This window comes from Nerophis ophidion, linkage group LG09 (assembly GCF_033978795.1).
Source record: "Nerophis ophidion isolate RoL-2023_Sa linkage group LG09, RoL_Noph_v1.0, whole genome shotgun sequence".
In the NCBI taxonomy this organism is placed as follows: Eukaryota; Metazoa; Chordata; class Actinopteri; order Syngnathiformes; family Syngnathidae; genus Nerophis; species Nerophis ophidion.
Window position 1 is genome coordinate 55527778 of NC_084619.1, and position 13808 is coordinate 55541585.

General features: G+C 37.5%; 1 protein-coding gene across 1 annotated transcript in view; it reads left to right on the forward strand.

Moving 5' to 3' along the window:
- Positions 1-3954: 3954 nt before the first annotated feature.
- The window catches only part of LOC133559485 (monocarboxylate transporter 12-B-like), a 43889-nt gene continuing 34035 nt past the window's right edge, over positions 3955-13808 (forward strand). Inside the window, exon 1 of the mRNA XM_061911301.1 lies at positions 3955-4198. The gene's annotated coding sequence lies outside the window, so the exon portion shown is untranslated. The remainder of the gene's footprint in view (positions 4199-13808) is intronic.

The window sequence follows — 13808 nt, forward strand, 5'->3', positions numbered from 1 at the left end:
CAACTATGGGAAATACTATACTTTGACTTTCACAAAGTGCATTATTATTATTGTTTTGTTTTTTTAACATGCCTCAAAACAACAGCTACAAAAACAATGAAGGCACACAGCTTCAGTCCAGAGTATACTAGAGCAGTGGTCCCCAACCACCGGGCCGTGGCCTGATTGGTACCGGGCCGCAGAAGAATTTTTTATTCATTTTTATTAAAAAAAAATATATATATTGTTTTTTATTTATTTATTAAATCAACCTTAAAAACACTATATACACTTACAACTAGTGCACCAACCACAAAAACCTCCCTTATTCATGACAAAAACGTCCCTTTTTCATGACAAAAAAAAAGAAAGTATGAAGTCCCCATAAAAAGTGGTCATTTAAGATGTTCTGATTGATTGATTGATTGAAACATTTATTAGTAGATTGCACAGTTCAGTACATATTCCGTACAATTGACCACTAAATGGTAACACCAGTATAAGTTTTTCAACTTGTTTAAAGGCCTACTGAAACCCACTACTACCAACCACGCAGTCCGATAGTTTATATATCAATGATGAAATATTAACATTGCAACACATGCCAATACGGCCTTTTTAGTTTACTTATTTGTAATTTTAAATATCCCGCGAAGTATCCTGTTGAAAACGTCGCAGAATGATGACACGTGTGATGACAATCACGGCTAAAATAGTCTGTTTTTTTCGCATAGTTACACAGTATTCTGGACTGCTGTGTTGCTGAATCTTTTGCAATGTGTTCAATTAATAATGGAGACGTCAAAGAAGAAAGATGTTGTTGGAAAGCGGTGTATTGCAGCCGGCTGTAGCTACACAAACACAGCCGGTGTTTGTTTGTCGTGAAGCTTTACTATGGAACAGAGCGGTCAAGCGAACATGGTTCTCTACCACGTGTCAACCGGCAGGTTTCGGTGAGAAATTTGTGGTAATAAGTCAGCTCCTACCGTAAACATGAGCGGAGCTTGTGTCGTTCCTCCTGCAGCTATCAAAGAGGCAGCTGCGACTTTCTTGGCTCCTTCATGGCTTCCCTCAGAGACACTGGCGGTCACCCCAGCCCTCCAGCTTTCAGGTATGACTATATAATTGTGAGGAACACGCATGGCTGCAGTTGTGTGACCCCGATGATGCAAGAATCCAGGAGAGAGGAGAGTTGGTAAGATGATTTTAATGTGATCATCAAATTAACACAAATAAACAAAAAGCAGTCGTGCATGGAGATGTTCCCAACACAGTTCTAACTTCGAGCACTGAGGAGTGCTCGAGTGAAACATAAATGGGCATATGTTGATTGACAGCAGGTGTTAACCGCTTCCAATCAACGGAAAGAGAGAAACAACAGTCCTCCGTGAATTAAAACAGGAACTACAACAAAATAAGAGCACTGAACAGGAAGTAAATACAAAAACACGAAAAACTAACAGATATGAAGTGACAGATTGTCACAATAATGTCACTAAAACACTAGTAACACAATAAGCAGATAAGGGATTTTGTTACGTCTTCGTGGCATCGTGCGCAAGGGGTGCTTCTTCCAAGATGCAGTCGGGCAATGACACAGTGTACAGGTAAGAAAACAGATTTATTTAACTACAAACAGACTAATAACAAAAAAACACTGGTGCTAAGGAAAAAGGCAAACAAACATCTACTAGCGTGTGAGCTAGGGAAACAGAAGGAGGCTAAGCGCGAAAGCATTAGCGAGTAAACACTTAGAACACAAAGAGGCTAGGCGTGGAAGCTAGCAAGTATCAAAACGGATTATTAGCGAAGTCAGGAGTCCATGAAGACATCGAAAAGAGTGTAGCAAACTTGACGAGACCAGGACGAGTAAATGAAACAGGTCTGTTAATATAGAGTCACTAATCATAACCAGGTGTGCAAACAAAGGCAGGTGAACAAATCAAGTCGCCATGGTGACAAAAACAAACCAGGAAGTGCACAAACTAAGACTCGGAAGCGTCCATGAATCAAGAAGATAAACACAAATTACTCAAAACCAAATAATATAAGATCCGAGCGGCTGATCTTAACAGATTTTCCAGAATTATCCTAGTAAATGTGTCCTAATAACATCTGAATTGCTCCCACTGCCCTCGTCTTCCATGCATACATTTTGTACCGCGTATTCCCTTCGGGGTCGTGGGGGGCGCTGGTGCCTATCTCAGCTACAATCGGGCGGAAGGCGGCATACACGCTGGACAAGTCGCCACCTCATCGGAGTGCCCTCATCTTTTTTTTTTTTTTTTTTTCTTCTAGTCCTTCACTCTCACTATCCTCGTCCAAGAATGTTGGAATTTTTATCGTCTATGTCATGGGTGTCAAACGCTGGCCCGCCGTTTAATTTCATTTGGCCCTTGAGGCAATATCAAATCAACATTAGAGCTGGCCCGCCGGTAACACCACATTCACCGCTAATACTCATACTTGCCAACCCTCACGATTTTCCCGGGAGACTCCCGAAGTTTAGTGCCCTTCCCGAAAATCCCCCTGGGCAACCATTCTCCCGATTTCCACCCGGAGAACAATATTGGGAGCGTGCCTTAAAGGCACTGCTTTTAGCGTCTTCTACAACATGTCGTCACATCCTCTTTCCCTCCATATAAACAGCGTGTTGGCCAAGTCACATAATATATGCGGCTTTCACACACACATATGCGAATGCCAGTATACTTGGTCAACAGCCATACATGTCACACTGAGGGTGGCCATATAAACAACTTTAACATTGTTACAAATATGCACCACACTGTGAACCCACACCAAACAAAAATGACAAAAAAATTCGGGAGAACAACCGCACCGTTACACAACATAAACACAACAGAACAAATACCCAGAACCCCTTGCAGCACTAACTCTTCCAGAACGCTACAATATACACCCCCCCGCTACCACCAAACCCCGCCCACCTCAATTTTATTTCATTTTCAGATTTATTAGCCTCTGGAAACAGTTAATGTTGATATTTACCTCAGAAGGCTGCAAATATAAAAGAGGCATTCATTTTTTAAATTACATTTTATTTAATATTCCACTGATGTTTTTTGAAAGTTGATTTTAATAAAGGAAGATCTCCATCGAGACAGAGAGACTTTTAAAACTGAAGAAAGATAAGGAAGACTTCTATAAACAAGTTATCGATGCTTTTGATCAGAAGGAGCTGCGCATGGACTTCATTTATATGGACGGCGTGGCGCAGTGGGAGAGTGGCCGTGCGCAACCCAAGGGTCACTGGTTCAAATCCCACCTAGTACCAACCTCGTCACGTCCGTTGTGTCCTGAGCAAGACACTTCACCCTTGCTCCTGATGGGTGCTGGTTGGCGCTTTGCATGGCAGCTCCCTCCATCAGTGTGTGAATGTGTGTGTGAATGGGTAAATGTGGAAGTAGTGTCAAAGCGCTTTGAGTACCTTGAAGGTAGAAAAGCGCTATACAAGTACAACCCATTTATTTATTTATTTATTTTGCACTATTACGTTATATAAGCTCTGCCTGTTCCATGGGAGGAAGCCGGAGTCCCCGGAGGGAACCCACGCAGTCACGGGGAGAACATGCTAACTCCACACAGAAAGATCCCGAGCCCGGGATTGAACCCAGGATTACTCAGGGCCTTCGTATTGTGAGGCAGATGCACCAACCCCTGGGCCACCGTGCTGCCCTATTTAAGCCTTGCTTGTTCAATATTCATTGCAAAACTTGTTTGGGTCCCTATTAAAATGTTAATTTGTTCAACCTTGGCCCGCGGCTTTGTTCAGTTTTAAATTTTGGCCCACTCTGTGTTTGAGTTTGACACCCCTGCTCTAAGTTCTCTATTAAATCCTTTCAGCAAAAATATGGCAATATCGCGAAATGATCAAGTCTGACACATAGAAAGGACCTGCTATCCCCGTTTGAATAAGAAAATCTCATTTCAGTTGGCCTTTAAGTCGGGGTCCACGTTGAGTCTTTCTTGATGCTGGAACACGTGACGTTTCGATATTGAGAAGGAAAGATTTTGTGAGAAACATGTGGCGTCATGTGAGCGTCTCTGCTGTGGTTGGGGGGACGAAGTCCTCCCCCCGCCCTCGCTCCCTCAGCACACTTATATTGTTGGTGTTGCAGGTCAAGCGGCTCCAGGGTGTTGACGGAAGGCACACAGCAGCTGGAGGAGGTATGACCCCGTGAGGCCACAGTCTCAGGTGAGTCCATTTTTCTTTGTTTTTATTGTTAAAAGTATTTTTTTTTTGTCTTTTTTCTGCTTTATCGCCACAATGCCAGGACTTGTCGGTTATTTTTTTTTAATAATATATAGCCTTTTTACATTATCGGAAGTATTTTCAAAAGGCACTTTTTGCTCTCATACATAAAAAAAATGTGGGCAAGCACTTTTTTTGTTTGTTAGTTTTTTTGATTTTCTGTCGCCAAAGTGACAAAAAATCAAAACAACTAACAAACAAAATGGACATTTTACAATTTTTAAGACTTTTCTGTGTCAAAAGTAGCAATGTTTTTTTTTTTCAATCATTGTTCTGCGGGCGCTCCGTGCAAACTGGCGTTACTCGTATTTATTTATTTATTTTCGCTCTCATTCACACTTTACGACCTCATGCTTTTGCCTCAATGACCTCTCGCGGCGAGCAACAGATGACAAAGCAAAAAAAAAAAACCAAAAAAAAAAAAAAAAAAAAAACCTTTGACCCTGCTGCCGGAGTTTCAGCTCAACCCTCTGACATGTGTTTTCGTGCACTTGCAGGCTCGCGGTTTTAAGTACTTTTGAGTTAAAGCGGGGGTCACTGCCCCCCTCTGACCTTTTTAGCAACACACACATGCACGCTACCTGTTTGTCCAGGTTCTGGGATCTCCTCATGCATGATGGACTCGCTCTAAAACCAGAGTGGCTAGCTTAAAATGCAAACACCGCACAGCTGGCGAGCTTCTTTTTTCTTTTCTTTTTTTTTCAAATGAAAACAAAACTAAGACTCATTTAAAGGCATGAGCGCAGGAGGCTAACTAGCATAGTATGCAGCGGTCATAATCAACTACATTTTAGTTTTTTCCTTGAAAAACAATGTTATCTTTATTTTTACATTGAGCTTTTAGCTCGAGTGGTCAGCTCTTTTTTTTTTTAAATAAAAAACAAAACTAAGACTTATTTAGAGGCATGAGCGCAGGACGCTAACTAGCATAGTATGCAGATATCATACTTAACTATATTTTTGTCTTTTCCTTGTAAAACGATGTTTGCTTCTTTTCCATTGAGCTTTTAGCTCGAGTGGTCAGTTAGTTTTTTTTTCAAATTGAAACAAAACTAAGACTCTAAAGCAGAGGTCACCAACGCGGTGCCCGCGGGCACCAGGTAGCCCGTAAGGACCAGATGAGTCGCCCGCTGGCCTGTTCTAAAAGTAGCTCAAATAGCAGCACTTACCAGTGAGCTGCCTCTATTTTTTAAATTTAATTTATTTACTTGCAAGCTGGTCTCGCTTTGCTCGACATTTTTGATTCTAAGAGAGACAAAACTCAAACAGAATTTGAAAATCCAAGAAATTGTTTTAAAGACTTGGTCTTCACTTTTAATTTGCTTCTTATAACTTTCAGAAAGACAATTTTAGAGAAAAAATACAACCTTAAAAATGAGTTTAGGATTTTTAAACACATATACCTTTTTACCTTTTTAAATTCCTTCCTCTTATTTCCAAACAATTTAAGTCAATATTCAAGTATTTTTTTTTATTGTAAAGAATAATAAATACATTTAATTTAATTCTTCATTTTAGCTTCTGTTTTTTCGACGAAGAATATTTGGGAAATATTTCTTCAAACTTATTATGATTAAAATTAGAAAAAAATAATCTGGCAAATCTACATAATCTGTAGAATCAAATTTCAATCTTGTTTCAAAGTCTTTTGAACTTCTTTTAAAAAATTTGTTCTGGAAAATCTAGAAGAAATAATGATTTGTCTTTGTTAGAAATATAGCTCGGTCCTATTTGTTATATATTCTAACAAAGTGCAGATTGGATTTTAACAATCAGGAAAAATTACTAATGATGTTTCATAAATTCTTTTTTTAATTTTTTCAAAAAGATTCGAATTAGCTAGTTTTTCTCTTAATTTTTTTTCAGTTGAATTTTGAATTTTAAAGAGTCGAAATTGAAGATAAACTGTTTAAAAATAAAATTTTCATTTTTTTTGTGTTTTCTCCTCTTTTAAACCGTTCAATTAAGTGTTTTTTTCATCATTTATTCTCTATAAAAAACCTTCCGTAAAAGGAAAAAAAATGTACGACGGAATGACAGACAGAAATGTATATATATAGATTCATTTATTAAAGGTAAATTGAGCAAATTGGCTATTTCTGGCAATTTATTTAAGTGTGTATCAAACTGGTAGCCCTTAGCATTAATCAGTACCCAAGAAGTAGCTCTTGGTTTCAAAAAGGTTGGTAACCCCTGCTCTAAAGGAATGAGCACAGGAGGTGGAGCACCGGACGCTAACTACCATATTATGCAGCGGTCATAAACTTTTGAAATTACATTTTAGTTTTTTCCTTGTAAAACAATGTTGGCTTTTTTTTACTTTGAGCGTTTAGCTCGAGTTGTCAGTTGTTGTTTTTTTCAAATGGAAACAAAACTAAGACTCATTTAAAGGCATGAGCGCAGGAGGCAGAGCACTGGACGCTAACTAGCATATTATGCAGCGGTCATAATCAACTACATTTTAGTTTTTTCCTTGTAAAACATATTTGGCTTCTTTTTACATTAAGTTGTCAGCTTTTAATTTTTTATTTTTTATTTTTTTTCAAATGTAAACAGATCTAAGACTCATTTAAAAGGCATGAACGCAGGAGGCAGAGCACTGGACGCTAACTAGCATAATATGCAGCGGTAATAATCTTCCGCAACTACATTTTGTTTTTCCCCTGTAAAACAAAGTTGGCTTCTTTTTACATCGAGCTTTTAGCTTAAGATGTCAGCTTCTTATTTTATTTTTTATTTTTTTCAAATGGAAACAAAAAACTAAGACTCTAAAGGCGTGAGCGCAGGAGGCAGAGCGCCGGACGCTAACTAGCATATTATGCAGCGGTCATAATCAACTACATTTTTTTTTTCCTTGTAAAACAATTTTGGCTTCTTTTTACATTAAGTTGTCAGCTTTTAATTTTTTTATTTTTTTCAAATGTAGACGGATCTAAGACTCATTTAAAGGCATGAACGCGGGAGGCAGAGCACTGGACGCTAACTAGCATAATATGCAGCAGTAATAATCTTCCGCAACTACATTTTGTTTTTCCCTTGTAAAACAATGTTGACTTCTTTTTAAATCGAGCTTATAGCTTAAGATGTCTGTTTTTTATTTTTATTTTTTTATTTTTTTCAAATGGAAACAAAAGTAAGACTCATTTCAAGGCATGAGCGCAGGACGCTAACTAGCATATTATGCAGCGGTCATAATCTTTCGCAACTCCTTTTTAGTTTTTTCCTTGTAAAACAATGTTGGCTTCTTTTGACATCGAGCTTTTGGCTCGAGTTGTCTGATTTTTTTAATTTTTAATTTTTCAAATGAAAACAAGACTAAGACTCATTTAAAGGCATGAGCGCAGGAGGCAGAGCTCCGGGCGCTAACTAGCATAGCATGCAGCAGTCATAATCTTCCGCAACTACATTTCTGTTTTTTTCTTGTAAAACATCGTTGGCTTCTTCTGACGTCGAGTTGTCAGCTCGATGTCCAGCGCAAATTTCCCGACGCACAGCCACACTCACAGTCCTTCCTTTAGACTTTCACACAAAATCCTGCAAAATTGCTGCATCAGATTAGGTTTTGTATTTTTTGGGGTGTTCCAACAAGCACAGTCGTATCACAATCACACTATAGTATCAAAGCCGTAACAGAGGCGGGACATCATTGATTCCGACAATATCCCGCAAGGTCGTGCGTAATGGTCTGATTCTTCGGTGCATTTCACTTAGAAGCCAGCAAAGAGACACATCAAGAATTTCCCGAAATTTAAATAGTTGGAATTGCCTGGGTGTCGTCACGTCATCTTAAAATTAAAAAAAAAAATCTGACAGTAGAAGTTCTACAACTTTGTCGCCATCTTGTGGAAATTGCAAGTAATTCAAGTTAATGATGAACTGAATTGAACAGAGTTTTTATATATGACCTAATCCAAACTAAGGATCTGGCGAGAGTCAGGTTAAATCCAAACAACCTTTCCAAGTAAACTAAGGCAAAAAGTCGACACACATGGTCACACATAACACAACCTGCTCACTGAACTTTGTGATAATTTTTTTTTTTAAGTCCATGCACAAAACATTAATAAACTTACACCCATTTAACATCCATGCAATGCATTATGGGAAAAATGCAAAACACTCTCCACACTTATCCATGTTTGGCGCATTTTAAGCTGCTTGATATTTCTGATTGATTAATAAACTTAAAGACGGTCGTCAAGGAAGCAAACAAGGTAGGAGTTGAACTTTCACATTCTCCTAATATACAATTGTATTTATTAATATTTATATGTCTATGATATTAATGAGTTATCCATATATTCATTATGTATCCACTCAACTTTATACTGTACGAAAATATACATATATATATACTGTGTTTATATATACTGTATATATATATATGTACTGTATATATATATATATATACACAAATATATATATATATATATACGTATATATATATGTATATATATATATATGTATATGTGTATTTATATGTCTATATATGTAAATGTATATATACGTATATGTGTATATATATGTCTATATATGTATATATATATATATATATGTGTATATATATATGTATATATATATAATATATTTATACATGTATAGTATATATGTATAAACGTGTGTATGTATACACACACACATATATATAATATGTATATAAAATGATATACAGTATGTGTGTGTATATGTATGATGATATATATGTGTGTGTATGTATATATATATATTCATTCATTCATTTTCTACCGCTTATTCCCTTTCGGGGTCACGGTATATATATATATATATTTATATATATATATATACACACACACACACACACACACACACAGTGGGGCAAAAAAGTATTTAGTCAGCCACCGATTGTGCAAGTTCTCCCACTTAAAATGATGACAGAGGTCTGTAATTTTCATCATAGGTACACTTCAACTGTGAGAGACAGAATGTGAAAAAACAATCCAGGAATTCACATTGTAGGAATTTTTAAGAATTTATTTGGAAATTATGGGGGAAAATAAGTATTTGGTCAACCATTCAAAGCTCTAACTGATGGAAGGAGGTTTTGGCTCAAAATCTCACGATACATGGCCTCATTCATTCTTTCCTTAACACGGATCAATCGTCCTGTCCCCTTAGCACAAAAACAGCCCCAAAGCATGATGTTTCCACCCCCATGCTTCACAGTAGCTATGGTGTTCTTGGGATGCAACTCAGTATTCTTCTTCCTCCAAACACGACGAGTTGAGTTTATCTGTCATCATTTTAAGTGGGAGAACTTGCACAATCGGTGGCTGACTCAATACTTGTTTGCCCCATGATGTGTATTTACAACATTAATAACATATACATCCATCTATCCATCGTCTTCCGCTTATCCAAGGTCGGGTTACGGGGGCAGCAGCTTAAGCAGGGAAGCCCAGATTTTCCTCTCTCCAGCCACTTCGTCCAGCCCTTCCCGGGGGATCCCCAGGCGTTCCCAGGCCAGCTGGGAGACATAGTCTTCCCAACGTGTCCTGGGTCTTCCCCGTGGCCTCCTACCGGTCGGGACGTGCCCGAAACACCTCTCTGGGGAGGCGTTTGGGTGGCATTCTGACCAGATGCCCGAACCACCTCATCTGGCTCCTCAGTGGCTTTACTTTGAGCTCCTCTCGGATAAGCAGAGCTTCTCACCCTATCTGTAAGGAAGAGACCCGCCACCCGGAGGAGAAAACTCATTTCGGCCGCTTGTACACGCTTTTATTTATAAGAGCCTGCTCTCCTCCTAATGTGCACAAATCTGCCTGTCAAAACAAACACACACACACACACACACACTGGTGTTACTTACCTTCTTGAGACCTTCCGAATAATGCCTCTTCAGGACCACCCTTTCTAGCTATGTAATGATGTGTATTTACAACATTAATAAAATATACATCCCATTCATCCATCCATCCATTTCCTACCGCTTATTCCCTTTTGGGGGCGCTGGGCGCCTATCTCAGCTACAATCGGGCGGAAGGCGGCGTACACCCTGGACAAGTCGCCAACTCATCGCAGGGCCAACACAGATGGACAGACAACATTCACCCTCACATTCACACACTAGGGCCAGTGGGGCAAAAAAGCTTGTCTAACATAGGGATTGTGAATGATGGACAAAATTCCCAAAAAAGTGCAGTTCCCCTTTTAGGCTGTTTTCCCTTTATTTCGAAGGTAGAGGCATACATGTACTAGGTACAGTGGGGCAAATAAGTATTTAGTCAGCCACCGATTGTGCAAGTTCTCCCACTTAAAATGATGACAGAGGTCTGTAATTTTCATCATAGGTACACTTCAACTGTGAGAGACAGAATGTGAAAAAACAATCCAGGATTTCACATTGTAGGAATTTTAAAGAATTTATTTGTAAATTATGGTGGAAAATAAGTATTTGGTCAACCATTCAAAGCTCTCACTGATGGTTGGAGGTTTTGGCTCAAAATCTCACGATACATGGCCCCATTCATTCTTTCCTTAACACGGATCAGTCGTCCTGTCCCCTTAGCAGAAAAACAGTCTCAAAGCATGATGTTTCCACCCCCATGCTTCACAGTAGGTATGGTGTTCTTGGGATGCAACTCAGTATTCTTCTTCCTCCAAACACGACGAGTTGAGTTTATACCAAAATGGATACATGGATGATACAGCAGAGGATTGAAAGAATGTCATGTGGTCAGATGAAACCAAAATAGAACTTTTTGGTATAAACTCAACTCGTCGTGTTTGGAGGAAGAAAAATACTGAGTTGCATCCAAAGAACACCATACCTACTGTGAAGCATGGGGGTGGAAACATCATGCTTTAGGGCTGTTTTTCTGCTAAGGGGACAGGACGACTGATCCGTGTTAAGGAAAGAATGAATGGGGCCATGTATGGTGAGATTTTGAGCCAAAACCTCCTTCTATCAGTGAGAGCTTTGAATGGTTTACCAAATACTTATTTTCCACCATAATTGACAAATACATTCCTTGAAGTGTACCTATGATGAAAATTACAGACCTCTGTCATCATTTTAAGTGGGAAAACTTGCACAATCGGTGGCTGACTAAATACCTTTTTGCCCCACTGTATATATATATCATCAATCAATCAATCAATCAATGTTTACTTATATAGCCCTAAATCACTAGTGTCTCAAAGGGCTGCACAAACCACCACGACATCCTCGATAGGCCCATATATATATATATATATATATATATACAATTTTTCTTAAATGAATTAATTTTTCTTTTCATTTTGTCGTATTTAGATCCACTTTTTGGGTTCAATATTCTCAAGAGTAGTAGTTTAAGTGTACACACACCAGGTATGGTAGTACAATTTTTTACTTACATTTTTATTATGTCCTAATTTTTTTGAGGTTGTTTTATTTATACTTCTTATATCCATAAATGCATTTTATTCTTACTTATTATTTGTGTATTTTTTTCTACATTGTTTAAATGCTCCACATTTTTTTGGTGAGGGTTTACTCAAACTAGTGATGTCTCTACCAAAGCGTGGAAATACGGCTCGGCCTTATGGCACGTTTACAATGAAAACACAACAAAAAAGTTGAATTATAGACAATATTTCATTATACTTCCCACCAATAGATTTGTCAAAATGAAATTATTCTGATCTACATCTTATCATATAACTGACAGCAGGGATTTGTTTCCTTGATACTTCGTTTCAAACCGATCCCTGTGATGTATTATTTAAATTTTTTCTGCTGACATATACGCGCAACAAGAAAGCGCAAAGATGGCCTAAAAACTTTTATTTTTCAAATCCATTCTTGAGACCAATTAATAATTGTAATAAATAAGAATACTCTAAAATATTTCATACGCTACACCAGGGGTCACCAACGCGGTGCCCGCGGACACCAGGTATCCCGTAAGAACCAGATGAGTAGCCCGCTGGCCTGTTCTAAAAATAGCTCAAATAGCAGCAATTACCAGTGAGCTGCCTCTATTTTTTTATTTTTTTATTATTTACATCAAGCTAGTCTCGCTTTGCTTGAAATTTTTGATTCTAAGAGAGACAAAACTCAAATAGAATTTCAAAATCCAAGAAAATATTTTAAAGACTTGGTCTTCACTTGTTTAAATAAATTCATTTATTTTTTTACTTTGCTTCTTATAACTTTCAGAAAGACAATTTTAGAGAAAAAATACAACCTTAAAAAGGATTTTGGAATTTTTAAACACATATACCTTTTAAATTCCTTCCTCTTCTTTCCAGACAATTTAAATCAATGTTCAAGTAATTATTATTTTTTTTATTGTAAAGAATAATAAATACATTTTAATTTAATTCTTCATTTTAACTTCTCTTTTTTCGATGAAGAATATTTGTGAAATATTTCTTCAAACTTATAATTAAAATAAAAAAAAAATTATTCTGGCAAATCTAGAAAATCTGTAGATTAAAATTTAAATCTTATTTCAAAGTCTTTTGAATTCCTATTAAAATTTTTGTTCTGGAAAATCTAGAAGAAATAATGATTTGTCTTTGTTAGAAATATAGCTTGGTCCAATTTGTTATATATTCTAACAAATTGCACATTGGATTTTAACCTATTTAAAACATGTCATCCAAATTTTAAAATTAATCTTAATCAGGAAAAATTACTAAAGATGTTCCATAAATTATTTTTAAACATTTTTTATAAAGATTCGAATTAGCTAGTTTTTCTACAAAAAACCTTCCGTAAAAGGAAAAAATATGTACGACGGAATGACAGACAGAAATACCCATTTTTTTTAATGCAAATAAATTGAGCAAATTGGCTATTTCTGGCAATGTATTTAAGTGTGTATCAAACTGGTAGCCCTTCGCATTAATCAGCTCCCAAGAAGTAGCTCTTGGTTTCAAAAAGGTTGGTGACCCCTGCTCTACACCTTTCACTCACATCTTAATGACGGATTCCCACAATTGAGTCAATCTTTCCGGGTTTTTTACTGACGCCACATTGTGTTTGCACCACTCACTACAGTACACACAAAACATGATCACAGCGAGCTTCACCGTTTCCATGCTTGTTGATGCTAAAACGGCGTGTGCAGCGTTGCGTAAGCGCAAGTGGTAGGAGCCACGCGGCTTGCAAACGCGTGTGCATCCAGTACAGTGTGCAGCGATAAGAGGAGGCACCTTGACCTCTGTGGCCTGTTGCAGCAGCTGTCTCACACACCACCTGCTTGATGAAGACCACTTCTACCTACATTTTCTTTACAATTATTGTCATTCTGGGCGACCTCAGCAAATTTTTATTTATTGGCTGAGATTTTTTGAAAAAAAAGCATAAAACATTCAAAATATATAAAACTTCTATATATGGATACGTCTGAAGCTGCTGCAGTGCAAAAAGTTAGTAAAAATCTTCTCATATGTAACATTTTTTCGAGCATGTTTGTTTTTTAGACATAGTTCCAAAATAATAACTCATCAAAATCACTGTTATGAATTATTGACATATTACAGGCTGTAGCTATCTTATCTAAAGTATTCCACTTTGCAATTATTTTTTGGAAATAATACATAT